Source organism: Cervus elaphus, chromosome X, assembly GCF_910594005.1.
Source record: "Cervus elaphus chromosome X, mCerEla1.1, whole genome shotgun sequence".
Taxonomy (NCBI): Eukaryota; Metazoa; Chordata; class Mammalia; order Artiodactyla; family Cervidae; genus Cervus; species Cervus elaphus.
In genome coordinates this window covers 54,393,820-54,414,062 of record NC_057848.1, presented here as the reverse complement: position 1 = coordinate 54,414,062, position 20,243 = coordinate 54,393,820, and positions in this window count along the sequence as shown.

Genomic DNA, 20,243 nt, shown 5'->3' with positions numbered 1-20,243 from the left:
CTGTCAGATCAATCTTTATGAAACTCAAGCACAGACCATCCAGCGTTGCTGAGGGCTTCTTGGGTCTTGTTGGTGTAACACTGCTGGATTCCACAGAATGCACCAACTTCCTCCCTTGTCTTGCTGACCTCTACCTTTTTGAAACATTGTATGTGCTCTGCCAATACTGTGAAAAAGAAACAGAGTAGAAAGTCTTGGAGTGAATGTCTAGTTACAGAGAACCTTATCTGTCGGAAGGAAGTATGAAAAGAAAAAAAAGAAAAAACTTGGAAAGCTGACATACAGAGGAATGGGAAAGGGACAAATGAAGAGAGGAAGATTGTTCTGAAGTATATTATACAACAATGAGAAATTGTTTTGGGACTTTCTTGGTAGCCTAGTGGTTAGGATTCTGGGCTTTCAGCACTGTGACCCAGGTTCAGTCCCTGGTCAGGGAACTGATATCACACAAGTGCAGTGCGGCCAACAACAAAAATAATAAAAATTAAAAATCTCTTTAAAATTTGTTTTCCTTTTTTCCATCTTTTAGAAAAAAATTATTTACTTTTAATTGCAGGCTAATTGCTAAATGTGGATCTAAATGGTAAAATGGATAATTGGGCCATCAGCAAAATGGCGAACCTGCCCAATCCTTCAAGCTGTCCTACTTCTCATAGCAGAGACTCTATGCTCTCTTCACTCCCCTCACTCTGACCCTGTGTCCTCTGGCTACCCAAAGCTTATTTCAACAGCTAGTGGCTAAGCCAGTACTTCCTCACAGTGCCTCGGTTCTAGGCCATTCTCATCTCTCTTGGTCAAAATGTATCTGTTTGATACCCTGACCTGCTTAATATCTGTTTGATATCTGCCTGTTTGATATCCTGACCTGAGAATATTTTCATCTTATTCATCTTAAAAAGAATATTTATGAAATGTGGCTGTCTCTCTACTTGGAGTTGCAAGTATAGATATTTTGGGAGCAGAGACCTCCTCACACCCTCAAATATCTGGTGGAAAGCCAACAGTTTTTGTCTAAATCAGGTAACCACAGTGACCTTACATTTCCTCATCTGTAGAATGGAGCTAATAATACCCTTCATTTCTGTTACAATTGACAACACTCACACACATTTACCTGTTTGGTCCTCAAAGCCACTCTCTGAGGTAAGGGTTATTTCTCCAGCCTACAGACAAGGGAACTGAAGCTCAGTGAGGTGAAGTAACTTGTCCTGGTATAATTTATGAAAAGGCTAGTGCGGAAGGAGAGGAGTCAGCTAGCAGAGACAGTGAATTGATATGTGATGACAGAAGCTGCCCAGACTGTGGTGCCTGGTGCAGGAGCCACATAGCTGTGTGGAGGCAGTATGAAATCAAGGTTGTACATATGGGCTTTGGAGTCATAGACACATAGGTATGAAATCTTGGCCCTGCCTCATTTTACCTGGCATCCCTTCAGCAGGTCACCTTCTCTGAGTCTACATTGCCTCATTTGGAAGATGCAGATTCTTCCTTTAAGGAGATATTGTGAGGATTAAGTGAAACACTGAGTGTACTGTGCTTAATACAGTGCAGAGCACACGAGAAACAAGCAAAAAAAAATCTGGAATCTTCTGGAATGATTAGTGGTAGTAATACTTGGTACACGTGCTAGCCCACCACATGAAGTCCACTGGCAGAAAAGTAGAGTCAGCTGCTAGTAAGCAGGCTGTAGGCAAACAGAACCAAACATAGTTGACACAAGGAAAGAGAAGCCTGGTCAAGGCTACCTAGGACTAGGTTGCAGTTTCCTTAGTACAGCAGTTCTCAAGCTTGAGCCTATACTAGAATTACCTGAGGGACTTGTTAAATGACAGAGTGCTAGGCCTTATTCCCTGAGTGTCTGATTCAGAAGTTGAGGATGGGGCCTGAGAACTATCATTTCTAATGAGTTCCCTGACCTTGGAAGCCCACTTTGAGAATCATTGTCAAAGAACGAAGAATCCTGTCCAGTTCTAAGCATCCGAGTCTCCTTGTTTTTGTCTCCACTTTCTGTCTTAATGAAAAATTCACCTGAAAATTGCCACCCTTATTCTGGTAGACCAAAGGGAATTGCCCGTAACTGACAGCTTAGGCAATCAGAGGACTGTTGGAAACCAGGGATGGTGGTGGCAACGACCGCCCCAGACAGGATGGAGAGAACACTTACAGCAGAACAAAGGTCAAGACTCAGATGAAAAAGAATCAGGGACAGCTGTGATTACAGAGCCATTCCCAGCTTGGATTTTCCCTCACAAGCTTTTTCTTGCCTAAGCTTTTTATCCCTTTTGTAACTACAACTGTATTGGGAAGAATGAGGAAACAGTCACTGTATTTTTTTCCTGAGCATTTCCTACTCCCTTGTTTTATTCTTTGTCGACCACAAGGCCAATATGAACTTGGAGAGCCTAGAGCAGCATGCACAGATTGTGGCAGCCAGAGCAAGAAGTTTGACAAAATTAGAGATCTCTCTTGAAGTAAAATATGTGCTATGTGCTCTGTATCATGTTACAGCAAATTCAAAAACCGAGGGCTGTGTTCCAAGTCACTGCCTGGCAGTTGTCAGTAACAAAGCCTCTGCTACCTGTTAAACACAGTTAATGAAGTAGTCTGTATTTATAAATCAGAGGATTTGTCTTTGAAAATAGTAACCTAATAGAACGAAAAAGATAGATAGCCTTGGATTTAGACTTCTGAATTACAAATCATCTGTCCCATGAGTTTGAAGGAGGTGTAAGAAACTTGTGCTCTTACATATTGAGAATATATATTTCTCCTGCAAATCTTAGGAAAATGAAACAGGAATAGGAACCTCTGCTAGAATTCTAAGAATGTAAGTTTCTTCAGCTGTTGATGCAGAGACTAGGGATTCCATATACAGTGTCTGGGCCTGTTCAGTGCCTTAAGCTATCAAGTATTTGCCTGTACCAGCCTACCCACATTGCATGAAAACAGGCCTCCCTCATTCTTTCCGAATTCATGGCTGCTGTCCTGAACCATTCACCCCAGCTTATCTCATACTCATTCCTGCCTCTTCCTCAGTCCGCTCTAATGTCTGACCTCGTGATTCCTCTTTCTTCTTCTTGCCTTGCCTCACCCTAGGGACTGGCACTTGGTATACTTCTCCAACTCAAACCTTTTTGGAGTCCTCTTTGGCCAGTTACCAGCTTTGCGACCCCATGGACTGTAGCCCACCAGGCTCCTCTGTCCATGGGATTCTCCAGGCAAGAATACTGGAGTGAGTTGCCATTTCCTTCTCCAGGGGAATCTTCCCAAACCAGGGATCGAACCCTGGTCCTCCTGCATTGCAGGCAGATTCTTTACTGTCTGAGCCACCAGAGAAGCTCTGACTAACGCTTGGTCAATGAGCAGATTCTCTACTTGACTAGACTGCTCTTGGCATTCATGAATGAGTGCTACGTGGGGACCAACCCATTCCATAGGACGTTTATCCAGGCCCCCATGAAAGGTACCCCTGTGCCATACACCACATCCGGGGAACAAAACTCAGATATGAGAGACTTGTGACTCCTTGATACTGCTCTCAGAAGGAACAGAAAACAAATGGAAGGGAAAGAATTTGATTGCCCAATCATTAGATACAGAAGAGCCAACTGAATTTCTCTATTATTTTCAGTACATGAGGAAGAAAAATGATGGTTTATAGTATAAACTATTTAATAGTTCTGACTTCTCAGATGTGAAGGATTACTATTTCCCCCTTCTTCATACTCACCCCTCCACAACAACCCACCTATGGATTGATTGCCAAAACTTACTGATTCTACTCTCTATGATGTCTCTTGAATCCATCTTCTCTTGCCTGAGCTATTTGCAACAGTATTCTAATGACTGGTCTCCCTGCTGCCAATGTTTCTTTCTCTCCTGGTTCCACTCTCCCATGTCCTTCATCCCCTGCCAATCCATGCTCCACACTTCTGTCAAAGTAACCTTTCTAAAAACACAGATCTGATCCTGTTACTCCTCTTCTTAACACTTCCATTCCCGTATATGTATCTGATTGTTATTATATACTTTTGATTCTAGTTTTCTATAATAGAAGATAGGCTCTTCTAATTATGACAATAATATTGGTCTACCATGTATTGTGCTTTAGAGTGTTTTCACAACTATTACATAATTTTTGAAAATTAATCCTATGATTTAGGTATTATTTTATTTCTATATTTGAGGAGAAAGTATAACTTTTTATATATCATCAGTGGTGCATAGTATGCAGTGGACATATTAAAAGTTAAATATGTATTGGATCTATTTGGTTGAGTTGACCAGGTGCTTTTAAAGAAAAGTCAAACTTTCAGTTCCAGAGAATGAATTTGTTAAGTCTTATTCAGATGCTGACAAATCTCAGTTGTTTAGAGCATGCAATTACTGAGGTCAGAGTTGACAGTTCAATTCCCATTTGTTTAAGTTAGCCTCATTCAGTTTCATGGACATAGTCTGTAACCCTAACCTCAGCCAACTATTTCACAATTGCAGGTCCCAATGGAACATGAGTAACAGAATACAGATAAATCTACACGTAAATCTAACTCCAGCCCTGTTACTTGAAAACAAATATAATGATAACTCCTCAGGGTTATATAGATTTTTGTATATGCAGTTATACAAAGAAATTTTAGTGATAATCATCTAGACAAAGAGACAGTATGATTTTCCCAAATGATACTTTGAGGACCCTAGAGGATGCTCCATAAATATCTCATTCCAATAGTAGTTTTCTAATTATACAATTCCTGTCTAAATGCTAGTTTCATCTCTACTGATGACTCAGGTAACAATTATTAATGTAACCTCAGATAAACCCTGTAATTATTCTACTTATTAATTTCTGTATTCTCTCTGGAGTGAATAGCAAAATATTGTACATATCATATTAGCTTTCTCATTCACAGAGAGGTGATGAGCATCAGGCTCAACCTTCTGTACCTGTGACATCACAAACTACCTATGCGGTAGCATTATGGAGACCCTGATCTGTAATTTTCTTGTTTCCTCTTATTTACTCTGGGTTAAGGCACAAATCCATTGTTAATAAACAAATATCTGAGAGAAGTAATAAATTGTTGTCAGTCATTAGCACCCAGATATGAATTAATTTATCAGATCCTTTCCACTAACATGTAATTAAAAGAGATGCCTTAAGAAAGACACCTGACTGGTATATTTTGATGGGAAGATATTAGTTCATATCCCAAGGAACAGGATGGGACACACAGGGGTGAAGTAGGGGTGGTCCAAGAAGAGAAAAGGGAACAGTACTGTAAGACAAGTCTATCTTAACATCCGCATTTGGCTTTTAGTCAGCAATAATAAGAATACATGAAATGGTATTATATAAACAGCATCCCATAGTGATTCAGAAACCAAGTTCTGATATCAGACAGACTTGGGTTCAAATTATAATTCTGCCATTTTCCAGTTGTGTGGCCTTAGGCAAGTTTCCTAATTATTCTGAGCTTCAAGTTGCTGATCTTTGAAGGTAACAATAGTACCTATCATACAGGGTTGCCTTGAGAGTTAAATGGGATAATTCATGTAAAGCACTTAGTGGAATTTCTGAGACATACTAATGATCAAGAAATGTTGGCTATTACTATACATAAATTAAAAATTAAGGTTGCTTATTCTCATGTATGATATATTCTCAGTTGGAAGGCTACTTTTAGTGGAGTCAGATTTATGCCACCTCAAAATAAAAACTCTATAAAATGTCTCTGATGCTAGAAAGAAAAAACCTGATTAAAATGACACAAGAAATAGGCCCAATAAATACATGAAGATAGGAGGATCCCTATGTTCCAAAAGAGACTTGAAAGCTATACTTTAGAAAGATGAGGTCTAATCCAATGTATAGACTTGACCCCGGAATTAGTACCACAAGAACTCAGAGCAGGGTAGAAGGACAGCAGATGTAACAAAGCTGGGAACAGAAGCCAATGTTACTTATTCACCTAGAAACTGTGTAAGTTATCTGGTCAACCTGTAAAAACAGGATGTAGTTTCCCTCAAAAACACAATTTAGGAGAAGAGAATGAAGGTACAATTCCTTTCCAAGATAGGAGTTTGAGGGCAAGACATCACTGATGATCAATTGAAAGGTCATGCTTATTATTACTTAGTAAACTTTTAATTGACAGATCAGAGAAAATAACATTTATGTTTGTGTCCTCCTTGAGCCGGAGGACATTGCTTCTTGTTCAAAATCTGATTAGCTGGCATATACAAATCTCAAATCGCCAAGTTACAGCTGTTGCTTTTTTAGGACATAAACAAAGAGTCCTTACCTATGTGACTGAAAGCAGACCAAAGTACTAGGTTTGATGGAATGTTAAAAGTATGGCTGTTAACTGTCCCCTGCATAATAACTCCTGACAGCCATTTCCTGCTTGGCAGCATGGGGGGAGGGTGCTGGAGAGTGTGGATGATTGACTTATCATCTTGACTCGTCATTATGACCTGAATAATCCCTTCTGCCTACCTGTTCTGAACAAGCAACACTTTCTTTCACTATGGAGACAGTGTCAGTATCTGGTTCTAAGGGGAAAGGTCATGATTTCGTTTTGTTGGATTCAAGAAATGTGAGTTTTTGAGTCAACAGAAGAACAAGTAATATTTGTATATGGTGCCTTCCAGCATATAAAGCATATTTTCATACATGACTTTGATTCCTATAATAGGTATATGAGGCAAGTCATAGCTATTTTTGCTTCTACCGTAACAACACTGAGTTTCTAGGGTAAAGAGACTTATCCTAAAACTCATAGCTGTTAAGTGACAAACATTTCAACATTGATTCCAACTTCTAGGCTCTTGACATCCCACCCTAATTTTCATTAACACTATCTCCATCTACCAGGGTTCCTGGTCTATAATCCTTGTGTCTGACTTTTCCTTCAAACCCTTTCTTTGACTAGTCATGAGCTGCTATTAATTTTACCTCCGTAGTGCTTCTCAAATCTATCCACTATTGAAATTCCTATCCCCACTTCTATGGCCCTAGCCCAAGCCACCGTTGCTTTTTATCTGAATTATTGCAGTAGTCTCCTAACTGGTCTGATTGTGATTTTCTGCTCTGTCCTACATATTGCTGCTAAAGTGGGCTGTTTAACGGGGGGACAGATCGGGGAAGGAATAGTTAAGGAGTTTGGGATGGACATGTACACACTGCTATGTTTAAAATGGATAACCAACAAGGATCTGTTAGAGCACAGTGAATTCTGTTCAATGTCATGTGGCAGCCTGGATGGGAGGGGAGTTTGAGGGAGAATGGATACATGGATATGTGTGGCTGAATCCTTTTGTTGTACACCTGAAACCATTACCACATTGTTAATCTGCTATACTCCAATATGAAATAAAAAGTCTCTAAAAAATAAAATAAAGTGGAGTGGACTATTTAAAAGTGTCAATCTGAATATGACACTCATTTGATCAACACTCATCAATGGCTCCTCACCTTCAGAATGAAATCTGAATTCCTTAGCTTGGCCCTGCCTCACCCTTTTCCTTCTCTCCTTTTCATGTACCCTGTGCTCTGGCTAGAACTAGCTCTCTTCTCCTTCTTCTCCTCCTTGAATTTCTCATGACCTTTCTTATTTCTGGGTTTTTCATTTTATTGGAAAAATCTCTTCCTCCTGTTGCCTACTTTATTATGTGGGAAGAGCCTGTAACAAATGTCTCCAGTGACATTTTCTAACCCTGACATGGTCCTTCTGTTCACCTTCATATAAACTCCTGTTATGGCATTTAACAACTTTAGTAATCATTGATTTACATGTTCATCTGACCCGCTGGACTCTGAGATAAGGGCCAAAGACTTGTCCTGTGAAACATATACCCAGCTTTTTTGCTTTCCACAGTGTTTGGAACATAGTAGGGAGTAAAAAAATTGCTTTTTTTAAAACATGAAACTCATAATCAATGATTAATTATATACCATATGCACAACTCTGTGACATGTGGGAAGGTACTAGGACCAAGCCTTACTGAAAAGAGGAGGATTACACAATTCATTTTGCCAAGGAGCAACATAAGACATTTTATAATTGAGATATTGTATGGCACTGACTAAAAGTCTCCAGCAGTTTAGAAGAAGATTTGAAACTAGGGAGGCACCCCTTTCCTGTAGAAATGATGATTACTTATGAAGGGCCAATAGCAATTGAATATTTGCCATCTGGCAACTGTCACAGTACTCATTGTAAATCAGATTTAATAAACCCAAGTCCTTTTAAAGGTGAAGGTGTTTTGTGTTATTTAAGGAGAAATATCATCCCCCGGGAGACTGACTCAAGGAAAGTACTCAGAAACTGAAACTGAATTCCTCCAAGTGTTAGGAGGCAGAATTCTACCTGTCTGAGATGTGACATGGTTGGAATACCTTCTTTAAGGCAATTCAGATTCATTCTTTTCATCGAAGAGAAGAAAGCACATTTGCTTTTCATTTAATCAGTCAAAGTTTGAATAACTCAGGGTGGACATTTGGTGTTGCCCATTGGGCACCCCTTCCTAGGTTAGCACTGGAAAGTCTCCACTCACACTCAAACAGAAAGTGATGCCAGTGGTTTTCCTGGCTATGGCTTGTACCATCTGTAATACTCTGGCATAGACTGCGTAAATGTTTCCCTCCATTATCAGTTAGCTACCTGCGAAGCCTCATGTCTTCCCCCAAGAGTGATCTTGAACAGCCCCCAACCACCACTGCATAGAGTAGGAAATTGTTGTTTCCATTGATAAATGTGGGGCCTTAAGCGTTTTCCCAGTAAAATTGAAGTAAATCCAAATTTTGTTTAAAACATGTGCATTGTGGAACTCTAAATGAGAGACGTTATTCAAGAAAACCAAATCAATAAGCTTCATTGATTATTCGATATTTGTAAAGCCCTGTGCTTATTGCTGTGTGGGACATGTGGATGCATAGACCAGATTCCTTGCCCTTAAGTTGTTTAGTTAGGTGGTCGAGGGACCCCCTAGCTAGATCATGAATGGCAAGAAGAGGTGAAGTTGACCCTTAGTTGGTATGTTATGAAGTTATTAATTGAGGCATTTAAAGAAAACTTACAGAGCAGACAAGCTATGGTAGGAGAATGTATGCCAGGGGGAAGAGATTGGCTAAAGAATTAAGTAAGGAAAAAGGAAGATTCAAAGTGAGGATCCTAGAGGCATAATGGTGAGTAACGCCAGGCAGAGTCTCCTAAGACAGAAAAGTGCATGGGACAGTTCATGGAGAGAGCAAGGCCTGCGTTGTGGGCTGGATGGAGTAGGAGGTAAAAAGCAAAATTCATAGAGCAGAGTAGTCAGAGTATGCCAGTTGTGTTGGTGATGAAGGCAGAGACTGCATACATAGAAGTGGGTCCTACCAGAAGCAAATAGGTTCCATATAAAACAGTCCTACAGACCTCCAGAAGCCCGAATGAGAACCAAAGGTAATAGCTCCACCCTGGACTGGTGGGTGGAAGTAAAGTGAACCAACCTGAATCCCATCACACTATGAAAAGGCCTACAGATTAGAAAAAAATGCCAGGTGATGGATTTGAATAGAGTCCACCTGTGCCTTATATCTGTTCAAACTGAGCCATGTGAATTGTACCTGGGAGAAACTTGACTGGTATAAAGTATAGAGCTTGGAATGTCTTTATATTGGAGGGAGCCTGAGTTATAAATTACTTGTGCTGGTCCACAGTGGATAAGATGAGCAGAAGAATAGTACTGGAAAACCTGGACAGTCTGGAGAAAATGGGGAACTTACAACCCCAAGTAAAGAAATCTCCAGCCCCATTACACATGGCATCTTAAGAATATGAGCTATGTCAAAGTGGGGGAAGCATGCCTGAGATTCTAAAATTCCCACCACTAGATTCTATCTTTCATGGCCTTGAGGAAACAGGTTTTTTTCCACTGAACTAAAATATTGTTACCTTGGAAAAAAAAATATTGTTACCTTGGAGTTGTTGTTGTTCAGTCACTAAGTTGTGTCCGACTCTTTGTGACCCCATGGACTGCAGCACACCAGGCTTCCCCGTCCTTCACTATCTCCTGGAGTTTGCTCAGATTCATGTCCCTTCAGTCAGTGATGCTATCTAACCATCTCATCCTTATACCTTGGAGGGATAACCTTTATCTGATTCATTCATTTTGTCCCCATTCTTTCAACAAACATCAAGGGCCTGATCCAATGCTAGGATTACACATATTTATAAAACCTAATCCCCCTTCCAAGAAGCTCACAGTTTAGCTGTGCTTAGGGCCTTGTGTGAGGATGGTGCAGGGAAGTTCGTTTCATGAAGAGGTTAGGTAGGATGAGGTTACATGAGAAAGTGGGAGTGGGGGTGGGGAGGGGAGAGAGACAGAAAGAATGTGCAGGCAGCTAGTAAAAGTTCAGGGCCTGGAGCTCCGTGGGGGGTAAAAACCAAAGCATCTGGGGAGGAAGGAGAGGATCAAAGCAGAAGATAGGTTGGGATGGGAGGATGGTAAATTCTGTGGATGGAAGACAGATAACAAAACCTGTTAAGGAGAGAGAGAACCAAGCCAAAACTGAAACTAGAAGAAACTAAGTTTTCTGAGTCTTAAGTTTTTGATGGATAGAATGTCTGTTATTTCAATATAATGCCTCTAGAGTGTGTGTGTGCATGTGAGAAAGAGAGAGAGACAGACAGACAGACAAGGAGACACAGACCAAGAGAGAACTTGAGATTCTGTCAAACCTTTTAACCATTGGTACAGGGTGGAGACTGTAACCACTAAAACAAAAGCAACTAGACCAGTGAGCCTAAATTGAACTTTAAAAAAGAGGAAGTGAGGAAAGTTTGTTTGTGAGCTCTGGTGGCAGGAAATCCTGTGACTAACCTTATTTCACACATCTCAGATTATTCAAAGGGATCTGAACTTTCTTAAGATCAGTAACTTAAAATGGAAGGGACTGTCTCAGAGGTTCTGATGTCTGAGAAGAGCTGACCCCTTGCTAAGCAAAGTAATCCAATTTAAGTTGCTCTTCACTGTGTGAAGAGAGGCTTCAGGGAACATGCCTCCCTGGTCTTTCCAATCAATAGTGCAATGCAGCATTAACAAATGGAATTCAGCTCTATTGGAAAAAACGCCAATATATTGGAAACAAAATCAACAGGTTACCCTCTTTTTACTTGTAGAAATATTTTTCTAGGGCTGAAATCAACCACCATGTACGTGCTCTAATAATTTTCAGTAGCACTGGTGGAAGTTTGGACTGTGATGAGGGCTGCGGGGGGGTTGAAGAGTTGGTGAGGAGGGGAAAGGCTGATGGTCAGGGTGAGGCAATTACAAAACAAGCATCCAGGCAAGTGACGACATGTCCTTCTGCAAGGGCACACTAATAGGAAGGAGCTCCTCTGCTGGGCTGGGCCATTAGCAGGAAGAGTAAGGGTTCCAACCACCTGGAGCTTTCATTTCTAGCTGAAGGTGCAAGTAGCGAGTACTTCTTGCTGAAGTAGCAAGAAGGGGGTCTCAGACTTATCTTTCATCAGCCACAAGTGAAAATGTACCTCAGGCAAACACTGAAGCCCTTGGCTATTTTGTATTCCAGAATAGTACATAAAGCGCGCTCAGTTTTCAGAAGACAATAAAAAAAATTAAAGTGTACAAATTGTTGACAACATATGCTGAGGGCTGCCACGGATCAGGCCAACTGCATTTTCTAAATCCAGTGGGACCCTCGTTACAACACATCATATCACTGCTCTCCCCTTGGAGTCTCCAGGATTCTCACCAAGAGTCTAGGCCCCCTTTCAAACAGCATGTCTCCAGAGGAGCACAAACCATGTCAATACTCATCTTCCCAACCTCCTGTCCGGGCTCTGTAGCTCTGTGGGGGATGTGCCTGTCTCTACAGGCAGCTGAGCCTTAGTAAAGGTCAGAATCCTATTTACAGGCCTGACTTGCCATCTCACTCATGGACTGATGAAGGCAGGGTTCTTTCTGCGCTGTCTGAAATCATTTGGGGGAACCTGCTGTGTTCAAAGAACTCAAACAAAAGGCAGGATGAATAAAGAAGTTAGATATTTGCAGGCACATGCTGGAAAGCAGGCCTCCGGCTGACAGACATACTGGTGGACACCTCTCGGGGCCCTCTGCCTCCTTATTAGGTTCACGCTGGCCAGCCACCAGATCTGAGGGGCCAGGTCAAGGTTGGAGACCCCAGTAGGCTGAAGTGAGTACTCCCAGCTGGTCTGGAGCGCACACCTCGAGGCTGGGGCTGGACTTACATCTGCACCCGGTTCAGGCAAGTTTCAGGAATCTGAGACAAGAGCCAGGCAGAAGCCAAGACATGGGGGAGGGGGTATCCCAGACCAAGGGGAAACTGTGAGCAACAGCAAAGGGCCTGGAAGGCACGGAGCACTTCTGAGAACAGGGAGGATCTTTTGTCAGTGCCCAGAAATTTAGGAACCTGAGGATCTAGAAATGAAATCAAGCTCCAGGACCTAGGAGAACACCTTGAAAATTGTCCAAGACTTCAAAGGTGATGGGGTGGGGGTGGGGAGGGGGAGTGTTAGAGGGCGGGGAGGTCAAAGAAAGAGCTTCTCATCGCTGACTTCAGAGGGAAGAAACCAATGGCCTCAAATCCTGGTGACTGGGTTGATTATAGTTTTAAACTTAGGCAAAGGCCTTGGGCCTGGAAACCAGTAAAGAAAACTTGGGACTCAATTCAGTCCATTTATTGAAAGCCTACTATGTGCAAGGCCCTCTGCTAGGTTCTGAATCAGGAATGTGACAATTTGGAACTCAATAGCCATGTCAAAAGTGTAAACCGTGCCCGACTTGATAGTGTCAAAAGCCAAGTATAGGGCTTCCCTGGTGGTGCAGAGGATAAGAATCTGCCTGCCAATACAGGAGATACGGGTTCCCAATACAGGAGATATGGGTTTGATCCCTGATCTGGGAAGATCCCACAGGCCACAGAGCAACTAAACCTCTGTGCCACAATGATTGACCCTGCGCTCTTGAGCCCTGAAGCCACAACTACTGAGCCCTACACTGCAACTACTGAGTCCGTGCGTTCTAGAGCCTGTGCTCCACAACAAGAGAAACCACCACAATGAGAAGCCCATGCACCACAGCTAGAGATTAACCCTGCTCACCATAGAGAGAAAAGTCCACACAGCAATGTAGACCAAGCACAGCCAAAAAAAGTAAATATAATATTGACTTTTTAAAAAGCCCAGTATGTGGAACATACAGACCTGATTGGGCATATGATGTGCTTTTGACTCATTGTGAATATGACAACTATAATTTCTGATTCCCAGCTCAGACACATGACCTAAGGATTTTGTCTCATGACTGAATTTATTTACATGAAGTTGTTATAAATTATTCTAAGGTTGAAATATTAAATCACATTTAGTTCTGCATTTTACAGTTGATCATTATTTAAAGTAATAAACACATGAAGAGAAATATAATAGACAAATAAAAATGTGTATGTGTGAGAAGCAAAGAGGTAAATTAGAAAATGCAAACACTTTGGAATAGAAAGACATGATTTCAAATCCTGTCTGTATCATTTACTAGCTTCTGACCTTGGAAGCATTATTCAACCTTTCCGAGCCTCATTTTTTCTCATGGGTAAAATGGGAATTAAAAAATAATACCTATAAGCATTATTGTGAGGATTAAATGAAATAATGTGCATAAAACATTTAGCAAACTGTCTATATGTAAGTACTAAAAAATGATGGTTTTTATTTTTGTTGTTGATTTTGTCATTCAGATATTGTTGAAACTGTTACAATGTATTTAGCTTGTTTCAGAAATATTCATCCTTAATACTTAAAAAAAAATTTTCAAACAAATCATGTCAAGCATTTCTGCATTCATTTGGATTATTCAGAGAAAGTTTATGTTTTTAGTCATTAGGGATGGCTTTTTCTCATTCCCTTAATTTGAAATATTTCATTCCCAATATTTGAAATATATCTCATTCCCAATATTTGAAAATGACCCTTGATCTCACCATTCCCACTTCATAGTAAAATGAAGATTTTTCACATTTCTTACATTTAGAAGATTAATATTCTCAAGAGGAAATTATATAAGTACATTATACTATATCAGATCTATAGTTACTTTCTCTATATCCCATTTAAGATCCAAAGGTTCATTATATAAATTATTGTAACATAAAATAGAAAAAACACTTTGGGAAAGATTCTGTCTCATTTATGGTTCTTTATCGACTGACTCAAGGATAATCATGGAATCTTAGCTTAGTTTCTCTAGGAATCAGATCCTGAGACAAGGAATTGAATGAAAATGGTTTGTTTGGAATTGCAGGTAACAATTGTAAGGGAATGGGATAGTTGTAAAAAAAAAAAAAAGGCAGTCAATAAAGAGTATGCTGTTGATTAGCAATATTGTTAGTTTCAGGTGTTCAGTGATATATGAATATATATATACATATATCTTCTTGTTCAGATTATTTTCCCATGTAGATTATTATCAAATATTGTAAATCAACTATACGTCAATAAATTTTTTTTTCGAAAAAGAGTATGCTATTAAGCTAGCTAACATAGTGGTGGACTAATACTTAATCATATAGGGAACCTCTGGAAAATGGTGCAACACATTTACCTGAGAATTATCCCACCCAAGAGGCAAGGGAGCTGAAGTAGTTATACACCAACTTACGGGCCACATCTTACCTCTCCTGGAATTCACTGGCTTTTTAAAATTATTGCACGTATAGGCAGCATAGAGATCTATAGTTCTGGGGAAAGAGCCCTCAAGCAGTCATGCAGATACTGGCAGTTGGAACTCAGCACAAACACATGAAGAGGACCGAGGGACATAGGAGGAGCTCTAACAACACCTGTTTATCAAGGGACACTCACAGCTCAAATAGACTTTTACTCCATGAGACGCAAGGCTGCTGGGCTAAGGTATGGTCTAAGCTCTGACTCTGATTCTGGCTATCTTAACTCTGTTGCCTTAATCTTTTAATCTGCTTCCCACTGACTGACGTGTATTTTCTTGCTACCAGAGTAAATATCTAACAACTGAGGATGAAAGGACTCAAGTGAGAGAGAGACGAGGGAGAGAAAGAGAATAGAGCTGATACCTGTCTAGCCTCATGGAAGCAAGCGATTGCCTGGAGAAGAGATCCCATGAGAGAGTCAGACTCTTGAACTCCTAAGACAATGTCCTAAAATGTGAGGATTCTCTTGCTATGCTACTTTTCTTCAGTGTGGAAGGGGGGTGCTGGGAGAAGGGAGAAGTTGGTCAACATTTATTAGGATTTGTCTTCCTAGGGTCTAGGTTGGTAGCTTTCACGCTGCACTCCTGGGGATAGCAGACATTTGCCATAGTCTGGCTATCAGCAGCCTCTTGACAGTTCTCCAGCCTCCTCTTGAGGAATTTCTCATTGTGTGTGGTCCCAGTAGCAAGCAGTGTTTGCTTTTCATTGTAGTATCCCAAGGGCCAGAACCTTGCTCATCACAGCCCTTTGGAGCCATGGGGGCAGACATGTAACTGTCAGAAAAGCCCTAGAATTATTTAGTACAACTATGGAAGACTTGGGGCATATGATAGCAACTGAAGTGAAATCAGAAGTTGAAAGAAGCTTCTTTACTTCCATGGATTTTATAAGTAGAATGTTTCAGAGTTAAACAGTGAGGGTTATCTGGACAGTTTCATCACACTGGGAAAATGAATGGTGGTGGTGGTGATGGTGATGGCTACTAGTTACTGAATCCCTACTCTGGGCCACACACCTCACATGGGTGATATTTATCTTTACCAATTCTGTGGTCTCAGTGCTACTATTACCTCTCTGTTTTTCAGAAAATGGAAACTGAGGCTGGGGGAAATTATGTAACTTGCCAAAGATCATAGAGTGGCATGTGGGGTTTAATTCCAGTTCTGTCTGACTCCAGAGCTGGAGCTCTTTACTGTCATGCTGGACTGCTACTGCCCGTAGCCAGGAATTCAAATATGTAGTTGGAATGGACTTTGCTGAAACATGAACAGAAAGTAGAGAGGAGGGCACTATTAAATTAGTTGACCGCAGAGTGTGTGACCTGGGAAGGGAGGCTGTTGTGATCAAATCATATGGTCATAATTCAAATGAAATGGGAGGTACTGAGTGATTCGAGGTTGCAGGGAGGGTGAAGAACCAGTTAAGTGACTACAAGGAGTGATGGAGACAGTATAGAAGACTGATGTGATTAGAGACGGAGAGTGCTGTTTCAGTAGTAGTGTGTGCTGTTCTATGACTTATGTGGATTTAAAAGAGATAGCTTCTCTATCTACTGCTATTATCTTCTTCATTATTCTGTTGACTTCCTGATTTTATAAAACCCACTGGAATCTTGACTTCATAGCTTTGTTCTCCTCCTAGTTAGTCACATACAATTTACACTATGCTTAAATCTCTGTTTTTACACATCCTCATAATTATGCGTTCCTGATAATTCTGATAATGATTTGGAGTGTGTGTATGTGTATGTGGTGTTTGTTTATATACACGTGTCCATGCTTGCTTGCATAGTATGTTCCACTTTATTTTTCTTTCATTTCATATAATCTCTTTGATAGGGAAGTTCCATCCAAGAATGCTCAGTTCAAATATATAAGATATTGCATGGTTGAGGAACTCGAATAATGATGATTTACATATTTCAAACATAAAAAGTGAGCTTAAGATTCCTCTTTTGTATAAGAATTTCTAAGGGTTTAGAGGAGCTATTTTTGAGTGTACAATGAGAACATGAGAATTACAGCTTTATGCTGGGTTGTGCAAGTGCGTATGTGTGCATGCACACACTCATGCGTGAGTACATGTGTGTATGCTTCTCCCCATCACTGTGCTTTGCTGTGACTGAAACATCGCAGAGTAATCACCAGCACAATGCTGGCAGATACCCTGAGGGCTACTAGTAGCATGATATTCTCAGAGCTGTGAAAAAGAAACTTGAGAAATCATATTGAAAAAAATCTTTTTTTCATCTCCTTCGGCCTTAGGGGTTATAATAATAGGGACAGATATAAAATTCACGTAGGTGTCTAACCTTGGCATAAATTGAAGAGGAGAGACTCAATATTCCTCCCTCACACATACTCCTTACAAACACTTCCCAGGATCCCTTGTTTACATTAGTTGTTGGGGAAATGTGTTTTCACATGCGGACAGGGAGGGTTGGAGAACGAGTGTGTGTTCAGGTGTCTGAACAGCTGTGTGAGGGACATACTTGTTTGTGGAAGGCAGTTGTTTGCCAAGGTCCAAGACCCCTACGTATATCTAACTATACCTCCAGTCTACACTGTGGTGAGACCCCAGACTGATGGGAGTGACCCTTGCAGGCTTGCAGACTGGCTAAACCCCAAATCAGAGGTTCATTATTGTTGAAAGAAACCATAGGGTTTATCCAAATTACTGAGACAAGGCTCACGATGGGGACCAAATCCAGTTTTTGATTTCAGGAACTTTGTGATGAGAAGGGTAAGCTACCAGCAGTCTTATTTGCATAAGGACATGAAGGCCTCCTGGAATGAGTGGTGAAGGCACAGCAGGATTAAAAATGTCAACCAAACAGGGGAGACAAAGACTGTTGCAACAAGGGGGTTGACAGGAAATCACTTGAAAATAGGAAAGAAGAGAGATCCTTGGGCTCATTCTTGGGACACTGGCTTTGAAGCGTTGAGAAATGCACTAATGGGACTCTGGAAGGTGACCCTCACATGCTGTCTGGCCTGATCCTTCAGACCTTATGGCACAGCCAAGAACAAAACCCAGAGTCGTCAGGATACTTTGCCTCACACACAATCGTATGTGTTAGAGAACAGATCAGGTTAGGCTGGTCCAGAGAGTGTTACTGAAGAAAGTATGGTATGTATGTACAATGGAATATCACTCTGCCATCTGCAGCAACATGGGTGGACCTGGAGATTGCCATACTGAATAAAGTAAGTTAAAAAAGGAGAAATATCGTATGACACGTGTTATATGAAGAATCTGAAAAGAAATGATGCAAATGAACTGATTTACAAAATAGAAACAGACTCACAGACTTAGAGAATGAACTTATGGTTGTCAGGTGGGAGAAGGATGGGGGAAGAGGTAGGGAGTTTGTTGTACCTACATGTACACACTGCTATATCTTAAATAAATAACCAACAAGGACATACTGTATAGCACAGGGAACTCTGTTCAATGTTATGTGCTAGCCTGGATGGGAGGGGAGTTTGAGGGAGAATGGATATATGTATATGTAAGGCTGAGTCACTTTGCTGTTACCTGAAACTATCACAACACTGTTAGTCAACTATACTCCAATATAAAATTTTTTTATAAGTTTTTCAAAAAAAGAGTGTTACTGAAAGGAAAATATGCTCCACACTGGGGACTCCTGTAGCGGTTGTGGTGGTAGTAGCAGCGGCAATAGAGTTGTGACAATTGCATCAACAGAGAGCTGGGAGTAGCTAATGGTCTGCCACTAATATTGAAAGCAATCACATCGCTTCTTGAGGCTTACTGTGTGTCAGACCACTTTCATACTTTATAATAATCCCATGCAGTAGGTACTAGCTCATCTCCAACTTACACAGGAGAAAACAGAGTCAGATAGGGTATCTGGCACAGGGTCATGTTACTGTTGAGTGGCAGCCCAAATGCAAAGATTTTAACTTCAAATCCCATGCTTTTAATCACTGAGCTATAAGTCACAAGAGTTACCAAAAAGAACATGCACTTCCTGGTACTAGCCTTGGAGTTCCAGATCATTTCTGATTGGAAACTCGAAGCAGAGCTCATTGCAAGGCTGCTGTGACCCACAGAAGAAAGGCGGCATGATTGGATCCTTCCTTTCTCTGGGATTGGCTTTGCCCATGTGGAAACTGAGGCCAGCGCAGAGCAGAGGTTCTCAGCAGGGCTTGTACAGCCCTCTAGAAGAGGTTTTGAAAGTTTGCTAGAAAAAAAAAAAGAAAGTTTGCTGGGACAGGTTTGTCTTCTTACATATTTCTACCCAAGTCTTTACATATAGAAATAAATATTTAGAATAAATAATTTCCCCCCTTTTCCCTCTTTTTATCACAGGATGTTATTTTTTATTTTTTAAACACATATGTAGATGGGTTGAATCACCTATGTTTTCTACTTCAGGATAATGGGAGGAGTAAATTGTTTTTCTTATTAGAAAGAAGCATTAAGTTAAGAACCACTGTTGTGGATGGTTTATAATGGTCCCCCCAATTGTAATAGTCTATGTTCAAAATCAGTGTTGGGGCAAGTAGTCATAGAATGCCCAATATCAGTAGTATTGAGATGACCTGACAGCCAAGACCTGCCTCCCTGATATAGACGTACCTGGATTGCCTTCACCTCAGGCACCCTGCTGATATCGTTCTCTTGCCACAATCTGAGGTCACAGAAGTTGCTCCATGAAAGATCACATCGCTTTGGACTTTGGCCTCTTTGTTTTTCTCTCCAGTACAAGCCTGTGTCTATATCTCGAGGCTACAGGGAAGACAATCTTCTTTGCTACTCTGGGCCAAAGGGACGGTCTAACAGAGGAAATCCACTTAAACATGTGACAAGTGGGTCTCCTGAGTCCTCTCAGTGTAGCTCAGGTCTCACTGATTAGGTTCAGACCAGAGATTCTCTGTGTTCCTCGCTCTGCTCCTCTCACCCATAATGATGGGCTGTTCCTTACTCCTCGTTTATGGGACTTTGCTTCCTTTCATCCTTTCACCCCAGCTGTAATCTTTGAGTTTCAGTCTGACTGCTCACTGGGCAGGCTGCTAAACTCAACCCCTCAGTTGTGTCATTCCCAGGCTTCTGCTAGCATCTCTTCACGGGTCTCTCTTAGCCTGCCAGAGTCACCTACAAAGCCACTTCATCTCTGAAGGCCTTTCTGAACTACCCCTAGCTCGCTGCTTTCCCCCCAGTCCTTCCAGCTTGATCCAGTGAATCAAGATGTGACCTCTGTTTCTACACAGCATGTTTCTCTCTGGCCTGGTCTCCACTGAGTTCAGTCATCCTATCTCCATCATCCTCTGAAGCGGGGGTCTTCTTAGTTGTCTTACAGGTGATGAACTTGCTATCCAGGAAGTTTCACGAGAATAGGGGTATGTCTGTGATATTCGCTGTCATATAACCCTAACCTGCTAGCACAGATCCTGACACCGAGGGGGCACTCAATAAATGTATTTCAAGTCACCGGCTGACTGTGAAGTCCATATGTGCTCTTCACATTAAA